This window comes from Manis pentadactyla, chromosome 3 (assembly GCF_030020395.1).
Source record: "Manis pentadactyla isolate mManPen7 chromosome 3, mManPen7.hap1, whole genome shotgun sequence".
NCBI lineage: Eukaryota > Metazoa > Chordata > Mammalia > Pholidota > Manidae > Manis > Manis pentadactyla.
Genome location: NC_080021.1, coordinates 8,197,851 through 8,214,972, shown reverse-complemented (window position 1 = coordinate 8,214,972; position 17,122 = coordinate 8,197,851). Strand labels below are relative to the sequence as shown.

Genomic DNA, 17,122 nt, shown 5'->3' with positions numbered 1-17,122 from the left:
AATCAAGACCCTCAGCTCAAGGATGGAGGGAAAAATCTAACCAAAAGAAGGACAAGTAGTCATGGTATACAAACCCCAACTTTTATTCTCACCAGGAAGAAGTATACTGAGATAAAATAACTCACCCTTATACTTTCAAATATATTATAATTAATTAAGCCAACTATGGTAATAATTTTTTGTAAGAGAAATGAAGATTTATTGGCATGTTATTCAGTTATCTAAATGAGAGCATTATTACTCTTAATATTATCATAGGACATTACTTGTCAGATTGTACTCATAAGAGTGACAGACGGCTGGCTTGTCACTTGGGAGTTTCTACTCTGATGGAAAAATTAACAAATCAAGATGATCACTGGCACACCTATGAAGGGAGACAACCCTTCACCACTAGAGGTGTTAGCACGCCAACTCCTGGCACCTTGACCTCCATGCACCTCCACCACGGCACTTACATGGCTCTCACGACTTAGGCTGTAAGTATCTGTCTACCTCAGCAGATGAACTGAGAATGTATCTGTTGCACAGGAGTGAATCAACCCCCACTGTCTAGCACAGGATTGGGCTCAGGGTGGACTCAATGTTTTTTGACTATATTACTGAACTAGTGAAGTACCCCTTACCAGTGTTTCTCTCTGGCCCTCAGTCTCTTCATCTATAAAATGAAGGGGTTAGCTGAATAGCCAAAGCAATCCAGAGAAGGAAGAATAAAGCAGGGGGGATCCTGCTTCCCAACTTCAAGCTCTACTAAAAAGCCACAGTAATCAAGACAATTCGGTACTGGCACAAGAACAGACCCACAGATCAGTGGAACAGAATAGAGAGTCCAGATATTAACCCAAACATATATGATCAATCAATATATGATAAAGGAGCCATGGATATACACTGGGGAAAAGACAGCTTCTTCAACAGCTGGTGCTGGCAAAACTGGACAGCTACATGTAGGAGAATGAAACTGGATTACTGTCTATCTCCATATTCAAAAGTAAACTCAAAATGGATCAAAGACTTGAATGTAAGTCATGAAACCATAAAACTCTTAGAAGAAAGTATAGGCACAACTCTCTTGAATATAAACACAAACAATTTCTTCATGAACATATCTCCCCGGGCAAGGGAAACAAAAGCAAAAATGAACAAGTGGAACTATATCAAACTAAAAAGCTTCTGTACAGCAAAGGACACCATCAGTAGAAAAAAAAGACATCCTATAGTATGGGAGAATATTTTCATAAATGACATATACGATAAGGGGTTGACATCCAAATTATACAAAGAGCTTATGCACCTCAATAAGCAAAAAGCAAATAATCCAATTAAAAAATGGGCAGAGGAGCTGAACAGATGGTTTCCCAAAGAAGAAATTCAGATGGCCAACAGGCACACGAAAAGATCCTCCACATCACTAATCATTAGAGAAATCCAAATTTAAACCACAATGAGATATCACTTCATACCAGTTAGGATGGCCACCATCCAAATGACAAACAACAACAAATTTGGTAAGGATGTGGAGAAAGGGGAACCCTCTACACTGCTGGTGGGGATGTAAATTAGTTCAACCATTGTGGAAAGCAGTATGGAGGTTCCTCAAAAAACTTAAAATAGAAGTACCATTTGACCCAGGAATTCCACTCCTAGGGATTTACCCTAAGAATGCAGCAGCCCAGTTTGGAAAAGACAACTGTACCCCTATGTTTATCGCAGCACTACTTACAATAGCCAAGAAATGGAAGCAACCTAAGTGTCTATCAGTAGATGAATGGATAAAGAAGATGTGGTACATATACATAATGGAATATTATTCAGCCATAAGAAGAAAACAAATCGTACCATCTGCAACAACATGGATGGAGCTAGAGGGTATTACGCTCAGTGAAATAAGGCGGAGAAAGACAAGTACCAAATGATTTCACTCATCTGTGGAGTATAAGAACAAAGCAAAAACTGAAGGAACAAAACAGCAGCAGAATCACAGAACCCAAGAATGGACTAACAGTTACCAAAGGGAAAGGGATTGGGAAGGATGGGTGGTAAGGGAGGGAGAAGGGGAAAAAGGGGCATTATGATTAGCACACATAATGCAGCGGGGGGGAGGGGATATGGGGAAGGCAGTATAGCACAGAGAAGACAAGTAGTGACTCTACAGCATCTTACTATGCTGATGGACAGGGACTGTAATGGGGTATGTGGTAGGGACTTGATAATGGGGGGAATCTAGTAACCACAATGTTGCTCATGTAATTGCATACTAATGATACCAAAAGAAATAAAACATTAAGGAGTTAGGCTAACTTACCTCTGAGTTCTCCCTCACTTTGTCATCATGTTCCTCATGCTCTCCATTCTCGCAAGCCTTCATCACACTTCACTTCGTGCAAGTCTCCTAGCCAGGATCCTTGCTTCCAGCCTGTCCACCCCGACACTGCTCTGAGAGCTCTCTCTCACATTATTCTGACATTTCTCTGCTGGAATCATCCGAGTATCAGCCTCTGCTGGCCGAATGCCCATCTCCTGAACCTGCAGGGGCGCCTTCAGGCTCACGCTCCCGTCCACCCGGAGGCCTCCACTCAGTGACTCCCTCGCACGGCAGTCTCACCCATTAGCCGTCTTGAAACATCTTGAACATATGTTCCTGTTGACCGTTATTTTCTGTAAAATGGGCATATTTGCAGGGCTGTCATGAGAAGTCAATAAAATGAGGAAATATAATAAATTCTAAATGATCTATTTAATTATCTACTAACATTACAAATGTTAAGACTGAGGGATTCTGAGTGTGTCAGTCTGCTATAACAAAATACCACAAACTGAGAGGCTTAACTGAGATATTTGTTTCTCACAGTTCTGGAGTCTGGGAAGTCCAAGATCAAGGTGTCAGCTAGTTAGGTTCCTGTGAGGGCCTTTGTCCTGGCTTGCAGATGTCTTTTTGTTATGTCCTCACATGGCAGAGAGAGAGAGAGACAGACAGACTGACAGACACAGAGCTCCAGGCCTCCTTCTTGTAAGAAGGACATGAATTCTACAGTGGGGGCCCCACCCTTATGACCTTAGGTAAGCACCACCCAAAGCCCTCACCTCCATCACAATGGGGATCAGGGTTTCACCACAGGAATGTGGAGGGACACATTTCCATTCACAGTACTAAGCAAAGAGGATATTGGTTTATAACAACTGTTTGGCCATTTGTCCAGCATTCTGCTTCTGCACATCACCTTTGGGAGTAGCAATTTCATGTTCAAACCGAGGTATCTTGCACATCAAAAGCTATCTGCATTTTGTTTGGGTGGAAGGGAGGGAAATGGCAAGTTGGGGAATGTTGAGAAATGAGAGGGAGAGACAGGCAAAAGCCAGTGTGTGGAAGGGCCCTGTATTTACAGAAAAGTATGGATTTTATCTCCTGAATGGCTAAGATCATAAGAAAACAGATTCAGTGATACATTCACACATGCTTGGGTGTTAGCTTTAAGAGCTATAAAGACGCTCATCCAATGATCCTTGAGGAATTTATCCTAAGAAAATAATCCAAAAGATTAAGGGAGGTTTGTGCACAAGGTATATCTTAAATGACTTACAATAATAAACACTGGGAGAAAGCCACAGTAAGTAGTTATTAAATAAATGTTCAACAAATGAATCAACAAATGCTAGTTGAATATAAAGTGGCAATTAAAACAGTGAAGTCCAGCTTAACAGCATGGAAAAATATTTGAAGTAAATGAAACAAACAATATAAAATTATAACTACACAACAATTCTGTAAATACAGTGATAAAAGATGGGCAAAACTAGAAGTAAATACAGATAAAAATGACAACAGGCTATTTGTTAGGTTGGTGCAATTATGTGCCCCCAACATATCATGGTGACAAAAGACACTGCCATTTTACAAATACAAAGCAACCTGTCCTATTAAAGGTAATCTGCTAGCTTGCTGCAGTCATAGCCTCAACAAAGTAGCCTTTGTTTGAAGCCAGTCTGAATAAACACTCGCCTTTCAGTGACACAAGTGAATTGATGTAATATTTGGGGTCAGTATAGTGGAAAGAAGTTATTTGTTTTATAATGAAGCACAGAACAATGGTAACTGGGGGAAGAAGGGTAAAGGAGGAAGAGGATTTGAACCGTTAAATGAACTACATGCTTCAGGCCAAAGCATCCATTATGTCCCACATGCAGGATGAAAAACAAGGCCCTTGTGCAAAAATAAGCCAAAGGGAACCTGAACAGGATGGTGTCGTCTGAGCAGAACTATGCTTACTCTCACTTGAAACGAAATACTGGAAAGAAAGGGAGCCAGATACTTTGCAATAGTTCTGACATTATTGGATTTTGTCACCACAGTCCATCTGGTGGTCTGTGTCCTTCAGGCAGAGCAATAGAAGTTGAGAGCTAGAGGAGGGGCGGAGACTGGTACATACAGTTGGTGGACAGCATTGGAATAGAAGCACAGGTTTCTGTCGCACGGACCAAGTTTCAAGCTCCAGAACTGCCATTCTCCAATTGTGTCTCCGTCACGCATTCCCTCAAGTAACTGTTATGAGAGTTTGTTTTGGGGCAAATCTCTTGGCCTCACCCAGGGCCCACTTCCCACCAGACAACGAGGCGCAGCTCGAGGTGCTCACCGGCGGGCTTGGGGCTCAGCATCTGCTCACTTCGCCCTTCCTCAGAGCCGCCCCCTCCTGGAGAAGTATCCATCCCACCCTCTGGGCTCCAAGTTTTGGCTCTGGAGGAGAGGCGAGAAGCTGCTTTTCTTCTCCAGCCGTGCTGCTTCCTGTTGGCACAGTGGCTTTTCACGGCTCCGGTCACCGTGCCCTCTCATAACCACAGGCAAGACAGGAAGGAAAGGAAAATGGAAAGGAAAGGGAGGCTCTCCTTGTACTGGGAGACAACTTTTCTCCACACTCTTCAGGAAATGTGCTCTTGCATCTCACTGGGCTAGACCGGGTTACACGGCTCCTCTGCGTCTCATGGGAAGCTAGGAACAGAGCAAGTCAGTACCTTTGGAACTTTTCTCTTGCTAGTGTCTCCTTGGAATGCTCTTCCTCCAGACTTTGGAATGGCTCGCTCCCTTATTTCATTGAGGTCTCTGATAAAATCTTGCATTGATCTCCTTAGCTAAACTAAAATGCACCCTTCTCTTTCATTCTCTATTGCTTTACTCTGCCTTATTTTTTTTACAGTGCTCATTCATTTACTTATGGACATAGTTATTTAGCTACCTGAATGTAAGTTTTCTAGAATGTAAGCTCCACAAGTGCAGGGATTTTGATACATTCACTACATATCCTCGTGCCTAGAACAGTGCCTGCCACATAGAATTTGCTTCTATAAAACTTACTGAATGAGTACATAGCTGTCTGAATAGATGATCTTTCCAACAGCCATATGAGTCACATGAGGTACTACCCTCCTTCCTGATGGAGGAAACAGTGGCTTGGGAACATCCAGCTAAGCTTCATAGCTAGCTAACGGCCCTACAGATTTCTAGCATTTCCCATCTGTATGATTCTATTAAACCACACCTGATCCAGAAGTTGGGAAATTGGGTTCCCTGTCCTGGCTACATGGAAAATTTTGTGTGACTGAGCAAACTGGGAAACTTGAGTTGCCTAAACCTTGATATTCTAATCATGTGAATAAAAGCAAGGGGTTTCCTAAAAGGTTCTGACCAGCTTTACCTTTACTTAAATAAAATTTATACTTAGAGTTAATTATTGTAACATTTGCTTCTTGCCTTAGAACAAAGAATGCAGGAGAAAATAATGAAGATATAGATGTGTGGCTCCATGATCTCACACTTCCCCAGGAATACCCATGTGGACCTTTCCTTCCCCTGGCAGAGCACCCGGGAACTCCTTGAGCTGCTAGGCAGCCGTGGCCCCTGTTCTGGCTAGTTCTCTTATTTTGGCCAAACATCTAGCTTTTCTAAGCTTCAAATCTTTTTTTGTGAAGATTAAGTGGGATAATACACCCAAGACAGAGTTGAAATTACTTGTTACTCTGCAATTGTTATTAAGAAATTACTTCAAATGAATATTGTTACAAGTACTGCCCATGATAGTTTTAAGCTTTGATGACTACTATATGTAGCTCCTATACTGAAAACATTACTTTGGAAATATAATAAACACATGATCCATGTATTTTTTTCTTGAAAATAAGTTATTTAAATGTGCAACCTTGTACAGATCATTAAAGGCAGCTAAGAAGACAGCCTTGAATGTGGCCCATAAAATCAGCATAGCTTTTTCTGGATAGGGGTGAAGGCCAAGTGACAAGTACCATTTTGGAGGCTTGTAGATATGCTATATGCTATCCCATTTAATGTTCAATAGATATTGTTGGCACAGGAACCCCTAACCTCCATGGGCAACCAATCAGATGTACCTGATGTGCACTTCATAACCTGTATGTCCTTAAAAAAAAAGCATATTGTGTATGCATTTAAATTACCAGTATTCTGCTATAAATCTCATTCCGCTTTTTGTCACTAAACAATATGCTTATAACATTGTTCCATATTCCAGGACAGATGTCTTACTACTGCTTCAAACATGGCACAGTGACCCACATTTCACTCCTCCCCTGGTGCCACACCTGGTCAGGGGGAGGTGGGAACCCTCAGGCACTGCTGGGGGGAAGGTAAGCTGGAATGGTCATTCTGGCAATGTACGTGATCACATTCCAGTTGTAGCTCCTATTATAGGGTCTATATCATGGAGAAATATATTCATTACAGTGTTAAGAGCTGGAGCTAGGCAGTGTGTACAGGAAACTGGTATGTACAATTGATAAGGGCTAGTTGTTAGATTTTTAGGAATTGGTGAGCTGGTTTCTACAATTATTCATTATTAAAAATCAAATTTATATATGTATATTAAAAACAAAATTAATAGATACTTGAAGCCCATCACTTTCTCATTATTTCACTATGTTTCACTAATCAGGCCCTAGAGGTCATGGACATCTACCATACATGTATGGTGGAAACACTACATAATGATGTACTACAACTGTGCATCTCTTTTCCACTCTGTGTTCAGGGACATCATGTTGGAAGTTTGAACTAGGCCAGGGTGGGAATAATTACACCATGGAAATCTGCAAACACTTCAAACTAGGGTTTTGGCATTTTGTTTTCCCCCAAGAGCCAATTGTTACACATTTATCAGTTCACTGAAGACCAGTATTAGTTCTTCTTTATAGATGAGGAAAACAAGGCTCAGATAGGCTATGAAACTTGCCCAAATCATACAACTTTCAAGTAACAGAAACTGGATTCAGAGCCAGGTCTGGCTCAGACCTTGTACTTTAACAAACACTAGAAGTGAGTTATACCGTTTAGACTATAAAAGTATCCTCTTACCTTACCAACACCAGTGCACGTAGATGCTTTGTTTCAAAAAACTCTATTGGCTGCCAGCACCTGGGTACAGTGGAAATCAAGATAGTCACAAGTTTTTAGACTTGTAGATGTTTGCAGTGGAGCTTCATTAACTCCTGCGTGAGAGCTCGGGCCTGACACACACATGTATGAGAAATTAATGAGCCCCACTTCCGGGCTGGTGTGTGAGGCCACATAAACTAATCATTAGACCTGCCAGCTAAGATCTTTCAGCTACTGTTTTACTTTTGCTAACAGATAATGTTACCTGTACCCTGGTTTTGGCCCCATCTGTGCCTGTGTCACAAACCTTGGTGTGTGTTTACACAGAAGTTACTTCCTAAATTTTCTTTGGTGAGCAACTTGGAATTTAGCCACATTTTCTTCTCATCAAGTTATCTATTTCTGACTCATTCAGTCATTCAGTTAGTCACCAACAGACATTTATATAGCCCCTATTATGTACAGAACAAACGGGAAACAAGGATGAATAAAATATGTCTTTGACTTTGAGAAGCTAATAGTCCAGCAGGAGAAACATATATTTTAAACATGGAACTCTGATTCAGGCCCCACAAAAAGGCATGTTCAAAGGCCATGGGAATGACTTAGTCCATTAAGGTTGCTATTACAAAGTACCAGACTGGGTACTTTGTGTACCACAGACTCCTTAAAAACAGCAGAAATGTATTTCTGTTTTGGAGGCTCGAAAGTCCAAGATCAAGATGCCAGAATGGTCAGGCTTGGCGAAGGCCGTCTTCCAGGTTGCAGACTACCAACTTCTCACTGTGTCCTCACATGGTGGAGGGGTAAGCAAGCTCTCTAGAGTCTCTTTTGTAAGCCAATCCCACTCTTGGGAGCCCTGCCTTCATGACCTGATCACCTCCCAAATGCCCTGCTTCCTAATACCATCATCTTGGTGGGGGGATTTCAACAGATTCATATGCTAGAACACTCCTATCATGGCACAGATTAATGAATTTCATAGTTTAAAGTGAACCTCAGTAAAGTTTTGGGTCTCCTTGGCCAAGAAAATGGTAACTTGGGCCCTGTGCCAAAGAAATGAGTATGGAGACATCTAGCTTGAATAAGATTACTCTGGCAGAGATTACACTCTTTATGAATTAAGCAAGGGAAGAAATACAATGCAATAGGTACTGGAAGACACTGGTTCAAGCTCTGACTCTGTCCCTTCCTTACTGTGTGACCTTGAGCAAGAAGTAACTTCTCCGCTCTTGGACTTGAATTCTGCATCGTATGTATTGGTTAGAGTAAAGGCTAGGAAACAACAAAGAAACACCAAAATACAGTATTTAAGAAAATGAATGCAAACATTTCTTTATATGATTACTTCAGTGTTCAACCTCCCATACCGCTAAATGATCAAGTATAAGGGTGAAGTGAAATGAGGGCATATAAATATGAAACTATTAGATTTCTCAGGGCAACATCTTTAAAGCATTTTTAATAAGGAAAGTTTCAAATGTACATAAAGTAGAGAAAACAGCATAACAAATCTCTACATACCTACTACCAAGCTTCAACCATACTAAACTCATGGCCAATTATGTTTCATGCATACCCCCAGATATCAGGGCATTTCACTTATTCTATGTATATATGCATGGAGCCTCTACTTTAGACACTGTGCATACACACAATTCCACCAAGAGCATGGGAACTGGAACACAGATGTTCCGTAACTGTCCAACATCACTCTGTGGGCTGAGCACCCGGGTTGGGTTTCAAACCCAGGCAGTCTGGTTGCTTAGGCTACGCCTTTAGCCACCGCACCACAACATATCCACACAGGACTGAACACTGAACACTGCTCCACTGAACGCTGAACTACTTGTCAGGAGTTTCAGCCTTAGCATTGTTCCTGACCTGTTTTCCCAAGATGAAAGAATAGATACTTTCCCTAACGTACTATTCAGGCGGTCCACCCTTCCCCAAATGAAATAGCAATTTACTTAAAGCCATTCTAGTAAGTTTATAATCTTGAAATGTCAGGTTTCTTTCCTTCTTACTACTACTCATCAAGGTTTCACAAATCTTAGAACTGAGTTTCTCCTGGGGAACACCATTAAGACAACTTATTTAAAAGTGTTCTAAACAAGATTACAACTTCTAAGAGTGTTTACACTTATACAATTTTATCCTAATTATTTCATGTGAAGTGTCTAATACAGTGCCTAAAAGAATTCACTATAAAGATTAATTTCCTCATTTACTTTAATAACCATATAAAGTAGGTTGGATGGACACTGTTAATTAGATTGGACAAATGAACAAACTGAAATACAAAGAGGTCATATTTCCTCAGCTGTTTCTTAAAATCCACTCCAACATCAGGTCTCTTGGTTCATATTAGCACATATTAATCAAACTTGTAATTCTTTGGGTGGATATGGTACTTCTAGAGGACCTGGATTGTCCAGCTTAGACTATGCTGTACTTGACTCCATTGTTCTGGAGGAAAAAGGGAAGTAGAGGCAGATCTTAGGATGAAATTCATCTCTGAGGCTCCTGCCTCCAGTGGTATTTCTGCAGTGTCCACAGGCAAGGAAGACTGCTCTCTTCTAGAAGAGGGAGGGCACTACTTCTTCTGGTGTTCAAGTAATCTGAGGTTCAAGGGTCTCAGGTTTGTCCATTTGAATATCCCTACGTCATGTCCCAAGGTCCACTGTTCCCTTAGCTGGGCCCTGACACTACCATGAGAGACCTGCCAAGCCTGTATGTGTTCTCCTTGGTGACTGCTGCACTCAACAATCATACCCTCAATTTCAGCAGCCTTCCTCCGGCTGTGGGAGGGGTTATCTCTATGCTGCGGTGAAACATTTTGACTTTTACAGTATTCCTTGAGGTTAATAGTTTGATAACCGAGCCTGTCATTTTCTTTCCCTTTTACAAGACTTCTAAAGACCAGTAACGAAAGGCCAGTTCTACATTCCTTATAATTAACATTCACCACCTATATTTTTGTTACCACTTGCACATACAACAATGCTTCATCTTCCACCACTAGTGAAAATCTCAGTAACTGTAATGCTACTGCATGTCAGGGGTTAATATCACCCTACTTACCAACATTAATGGGACCCCTATTGCTCTCTGTTTGGTCCAGTACCAGAATCCACCTGGAAAGTCTGTTTGTAGGGCTGCTGTGGTACCAAGTATCTTAGTCTGGGTTCCCAAAATAGAAAGGCTGACAGAAATACTTGCCTGCAAGAATTTATTTGGGGGTGTGATCACAAGGAAAAAGATGGAACTGGGAGGAGTAACAGGGAAGGAACATGGGCGCTTTACTGGGCAGATCACTGGTGAGAGGAACTGGGGCATTATGTGGCTCGCGACTCTGAAGAGTCAGGTACAATCAGCAACTTGAGGGCAGAACTGGCGAATGGTTTTCTATCTAGTGGGAAAGGTTGCCCGTGGGATATTATTGAGATAAAATCTCTATGACTGTGCATTTATATACTTCTTCTTATAGATGTTATCAATTTTTGGTTCATGTGTTCTGAAGTCATATTATTAGATATAAATCTAGACAGCATAACCTGCTGGTGACTTGGACTTTTTATTATTATAAAGTGACCTTCTTTATTCTTAGTAACACTTTCCTGCCTTAAATTCTATTTTATGTGATAATACCATTATATAGTTAATTCCACTATTTTACTTTCAACCTATTGATAGTCACATGTTTTAGACCTGTTTCTTGTCATTAGCGTATGATTGGATTTGTTTAAAAATTTGGGCTCACAATCCTTGTCTTTTAACTGGAGAATTTATTCCATTTACATTTGATATTAATGATATATTCAGATTTAAATCCACTCTTATTAAATGTGTTTCCTATTTGTCTTGCTCATGTCCTACTACCCTCTAGATTTTTGCCTTTTTCATTCCATTTTAGACTCACTAGTAATTGAAAGTATATCAGTCTTTATCCTCTTAGTAGTCACACAAAGTAAAACATGCATTTTTGACTTATCATCTACCGTCAGCTATTACTTTTACTCTCTTCTCAGATGATGTAAGGACTTTAGAACATTTTAAAGTAATTTATCTAATTCCTAGTACATATGCTAGTTTTATCATGTATTTTAGTTCTATTTTTAACCCCACAAGATATTCATTACTTTCTCTGTTCCTCATTCATTTCTGCATCACTAACCTTTGATCACCTTGAAGATTATCATTAGAATTTCCTTTGTGAAGGCTTATTGGTGATAAATCTTATGCTCTGAAAATGTATTCCTCCTTCATTCTTGAAGGATATTTTTGTTAAGCATTGAATTCTAGTTGGGCAAGTAATTTAGTTTATTTCATCACTGTCTTCTTCTGTCTTCTCTTACTGCTATTGAGAAGTCTATTTCTCACTTTTTTAAAGGCAATAAGCTCTCTGCTGCTTTTCATCTGCCTTTAAGATTTTCTCATTGTCTTTAGCTTTCTACAGTTTCACTATTGTGAATTTCTTTTTGTTTATCTTGCTTGACATGTTTGGTCTCTTGAATCTATGGACTAATGCCTTTCACCATTTCTGGAAAATTCTCAGGTAAAATACAAAATTAACTCCACCCTAATTCTTCTCTCCTCCTGTCTGTGACTCCAATTAAACATATAGATCTTCTCCTGTATTCCTGAAGATTTGTACTATTCCCTGTCCTCATCTTTCTACCTTTTCATTCTTTACTCTGTATGATTTCTTCTAGCTATCTTCTCATTCCCTAACTCTCCTTATGTGTGTTTAATCTGCTGCTAAACCCTTCCAATTAATTCCAGAATTCTACTTAGAACGCAGGTCACTTGCTTTTCCGTGTTTGATATGACGTACCTGTGGTTCTGTTTTTATTTCTCACTCATGCTGTCTTGTCACTTAGGGCCTGGTTATTTCTGATTGTCTGCAGTATATTGTAATTGAAAACTTATTTGTAGAAATAATTGGAAGCATAGAAGGATTTTTGTTTGCTTCTTGTAGACACCTGGGAGCACCTGCAAAGTTCAAGATTTTTTGCGTTCTTGGACCCCCCTCTGACATGAAGCCTGGTTAAGTAGACAGATGACTGGTTTACTTTTGGTTCTTTCTCATTCCAGGTTATTAATCTTTTGGGTCCCAGACCAAAGTGGGGAATGTACAAGGTATCCACCCACCTTGGTAACTCCTGAACACTGACTTTGTACCTGTGGTCCCAAAATGCCATGAAAGCTGTGACTTTCTTTCAGTTTCCTGTTTAGCATGGCAAATACTCCCGTGATGAAAGTGGTTGTGAATGTTGGGCTTACCACTCTATTTATATACCTTTTCCCAGATCTCAGTTGGCAATTCCTCACTATCTATCTTATTAGTTCTTTTTTTATTTTAAAAGTTATTTTGATCCAGGTTGTATTCTGTGAGAAAACTGGCCCAAATCATTGAGTCTTCCATTACCAGAAAGAGAAAATCCCTATTTATTATTATTTTCTCCTGGCTCACATAATGGTTAAAATTATCTGATAGAATAAGAACCATTCGCTATGCTAATAAAAGTATAATAACTATACATCAACGTATGTGTGTTCAAAATTGAGGGCAACAAAAGAAAGTGAGGTGAAAGGATCAACTGCTTGGAACAAAGGAGGTGCTAGATTTTAGACTCATCTGGGTTTGCCACCTTTATCATCACAGTAAAATAGCAAAACCTGTAACCTGAATACAGCATTATGGTTAGAGAGGATTTTCCAATCAAAATGGCAATGCTGAGGATCTTTAAACCAACACCCTTTCTTTGCTGTTCACAGATTACTTATGCTCCTACAGAAAAAGCTGTTTATGGCTCTTTTTCAAATCACTACCTCTAAACAGTGACTGTGAAGGGGTACGTGGGGGGGACTTGGTGAAGAGGGGAGCCTAGTAAACATAATGTTCTTCATGTAATTGTAGATTAATGATACCAAAAAAAAAATCACTACCTCTAAGTCTTCTTACATACAAACACAAGTTCTTCTGTACACATATCATCTGACTCAATATGCTTGACAATGTTGTGTGGTATTATAATATTCATTATGTAAGGGAAACAATGCTTAAAGAAGCAGACTGCTCTAATGCCGGCTTGTGATTCAAACCCCGTTATTCCCACTCTGACATTTTCCTTGTTCATTTTGGGCAAATCATTTCAAGGCCATCCTTCCTCTTCCAGCTCCATTTTCTTTAAGTAAAATGAGAAGAAGAGACAACACAACCATTACAGTTCCCCATCCTGTTTTGACATTTTCTGGAAGAGGGTTGGCCCTGCTTAGCTGACGGGTTTGTTGTAGTAGTTGTGTAAGAGTCACAGGGAGGAAAGTGGGCTGGAATCTCTCCTTCCATGGGGAGCACTCTAAGCCCCCTCTCTCTGCTGTGCTGAGGCCTACCCTCATATCATCTGGTATAAGTAATGACAGTTTAACCATTTGCAAGTGTTTTCTACACCCATTTGTGGAATATTTTGATGTTTTCTGATGGAGAGTGGTATCTGCACATCCAGATAATTACAGAAGGATATGGAGAGGCTTGTGACTATCTAAAAAATTTCATGCCTTTCGATGGATAAGTGTTTCTTAAGAGAAGACACAAATGGAGATCTGGACAGTGAAATCCTCTTCCTCTGTAGAGAAAAATCACACATGTTCTTACTTGAGGATGTAGTGGAAAGAGTTATCTGGAATTAGGAATTTGGGACTCAGTTAAAATTCCTCTGCTATTAATTAGCTATGTGATTTTGGGTTAGTCATAAATCTATTGGGTTTTAATTTTCTCTGTGATAAAAGGAGGATGAAATAAAATGTTGCAAACTCTTTGTAAACTCTGAAGTTATTATTCAAGTGTGTATTATCATATTTTTGTAACATCAATCTGTGCCCTGAATGGCATAGAGCAGGGGAAGCTTGGACGAAGGCTTATTCATTTCCCAAGGATAAAGAAGGAGAGTCAGCCTGGAGGATGTGAACATCGTAGGGCACTCCTCTTTGCTTCCTGTAACATATTTACTTCTGACAACAAGGTTTCTTACAGCATGGTCACTAGAACATAGTAAAAAAGTGGAAAACAGAGACTTAAGTCAGACGGGTGGACCTGATCCCATCCTTATCCAAGCCACATGCTGTGTGGGTGGGAAAATCGCCTAACCCCCAAGACCATCTTTACCCATAAAATGGGGATAGCCTTTTTGGGTAATTAGAAGATCGGCTTGGAAACCTCTTGAAAAAGTGCTTAACAGTGTGTTGTACATGGGAGATGCTCAATAAATGTGAGTTCTATTCTTTCATATAGGGGGATTGCTGCATCTGTGAATTTAATTTTGTTAACAATTTGCTGAGAGTTCACTGAGACCCATCAATGGGATTACATATGGAAAAGAAAAACAAGTAGAAAACCTCCACAGAACTTTTTGCTCTGTGATAATTATTTGGGAGAAGTAATGTGCCAATTAAGTTATAAGGAAAAGGAAGCTTACATATTATCTAAGAGTGATTCTGAAAACTTTTATAATAAAATAATTCATAGTAAGTAACACAGCTTCCAATTCATTCCATTCCATGTTCTACTGACTCTCACGGCCCTGTAGCACTCAAACGGAAGACACTTTTCCTTTCAAGGTTACAGTATGCTGTTTAAAAGGAAAAAAAAGGCAAGCAAAACAAAGTATCACTGGCCTTATTCCTGCCAGCTTTTAAATTACCCCCATTTAACCCCAGAACAACAATCCAATGAACAGCATCCTTTAGATGAAATTTCATCTTAAATGTTTCTATAGCTTCCCAGCTGAACTGTCATTCGTAACCCTTTCAAAAATTAATTATTAAAACCATTTCCATTAGTCTTTTGTTTGGCCTCCATTCAACCATTTTTCTTTTGCTGTTTAACAAGTGAAAAACCACCAGCATTAGCTATAAATACATACAGCACCAGATATGGGGGAGAAGGCCTATGACTCACGCTAGACTGTTCCCTAGGGCTGACCTACTGATGGCTGTATTCTGGGAAGTGGTGTCAGGTCCATGCTGAACCTGCAGGCAAAGTCTAAGCTGGTGGCTATATGAGAATTCTCCTCTTTGTCAGTTCCTTCTACTCTTCTTGGTTTAAGGTATTGGGACACTTCATTCACTTGGTCCATTGGCAAATTCCCTTTCCTGTCTGTCCATTCTTCCGTCTGTCTACCCACCCACCCACCCACCCACCCAGAAAACGTTATTTTTATTACTAATCACGTGCCTAACACTGGAGGTAGAATATCTAATAATATATTCCTACCCTCAGAAAGAACATAAATGCAGCATGGGAAGGTTGGACAAATAAATTAACTATTATAGTGTAGTAACTTCTAGGACAGGGAATTGAATGGTCTGGAAGCCCAGACAAGGGTATCAGAGAAGATTTCTAGGAAAAGATAATATCTGGGATGATTAAATGTCCTTGGAATAAAGGGTGAGGAGGACGGAGGAGCACTCCCCATGGAAGAACAGCATATGCAAAGGCACAGGATTGCAAAACAGAAGCACTCTGGAGAACCAAACATGGTCAGGAAGGGCTAGAGTGGAGTGTTTGTTGTGCTTAGCGGTCAAAGAGGAGAAAGAGGAAGGAAGGTGGGCTTACATTAGTGGCCTCAAGGAAATAAGAGGCAGCAGCTTAGAGGTGGGCTCATGTGGGCCTTCCACACTGGGCTTTGGTCAAAGACTTCTTTCCAAAGAATAGGTTATTCAAGTAACAAATACTTGAAAACCATTTGTCTAGATTAACTGTCCGCTAAATCAAGGAATTTGAGCCTTAATCACAGACTGAGTGGTGGTGGATCACTTGTTTTGTCAAATTGTCAAATCACACAATTGTTTTTGCTCATTCCCCACAAAACAGTGAGTATCGACAAGAGTGAGTTTAGATAGCGAAAAACGTGTCTACTGTTTTAACAACATTAACTACAAGAAACTAAATAGGGCAAAACTGGCTGGTGGCTTTGGATTACGCCGCAGAACCCGGCTGCCCAGGCGTGCACACGTGGGTGCACTGGCAGTCCAGGAATAGACTTACTTGGTGGCTCCCATGCCCTCCGGGCTGGTATCCAGGAGAGAAGGTGCAGGTAGGGGGCATATAACATCTGTACTTTTGTTATTGGAAATATGAAAACTGAACAGTTACAACACTCACAAAACCTTATATCCAAATAGAGGTTTCCCTTGGCTCCAGTTGGCACTCTTATTTGGAAAGTCTGGCTGCAAGGACATGATTTAGTTCTCTTTAAAAATCATTGCCAATAGAAATGAAAACGTACATAAATATCCATTTTATAACCCATTAAAATTAAGGGGAAAAAGCTTTCAAACCATATGAGAGCACATATTGTGATGAAGTCCCTATTATAATAACTTTTGCAGTAGTGCCAGTGCTGCTTGAAAATGAAATTTGTCATTTACACCAATCTCTGCCTTTCATGGAGTATTTTTACATCAATTATACCCACAACCCAAAAGGTTGGACATACATGGTGACTGAGGCCCAATACATCCATGTAAATGCATATGCTTAGTGAATTGTGTTAAGAGACAAGACAGAATCCAACCCGAGTTTCAAAACCCCAAATCCTGTCTAACCCACCTCAATACCTGCTTAAGTAGTTCTCTAAGTGTGTTTACAAAATTATGGATAGTACATCGTAGGTCTTTATCCTGAACTTGGGGTTAGGCCTTGCTCTGGAGTTCTGGAAACAA

The 17,122-nt window shown here is 40.2% G+C and overlaps 1 protein-coding gene across 6 annotated transcripts in view; it reads right to left on the bottom strand.

Annotated features, from left to right (window-relative positions):
* The window catches only part of ZFAT (zinc finger and AT-hook domain containing), a 317,588-nt gene that overhangs the window by 238,867 nt on the left and 61,599 nt on the right, over nucleotides 1-17,122 (bottom strand). For 2 of the 6 annotated variants that reach the window (XM_057497721.1, XM_057497719.1), the window contains 4 exons: nucleotides 8,594-8,671; nucleotides 7,376-7,435; nucleotides 2,850-4,730; nucleotides 2,306-2,658 (listed from right to left, as the gene is read on the bottom strand). The gene's annotated coding sequence lies outside the window, so the exon portion shown is untranslated. Of the gene's footprint in view, nucleotides 1-2,305; nucleotides 2,659-2,849; nucleotides 4,781-7,375; nucleotides 7,436-8,593; nucleotides 8,672-17,122 lie in introns of those variants that run through there. The other 4 variants (XM_057497722.1, XM_057497720.1, XM_036890560.2 and 1 more) reach the window with 4 other exon arrangements.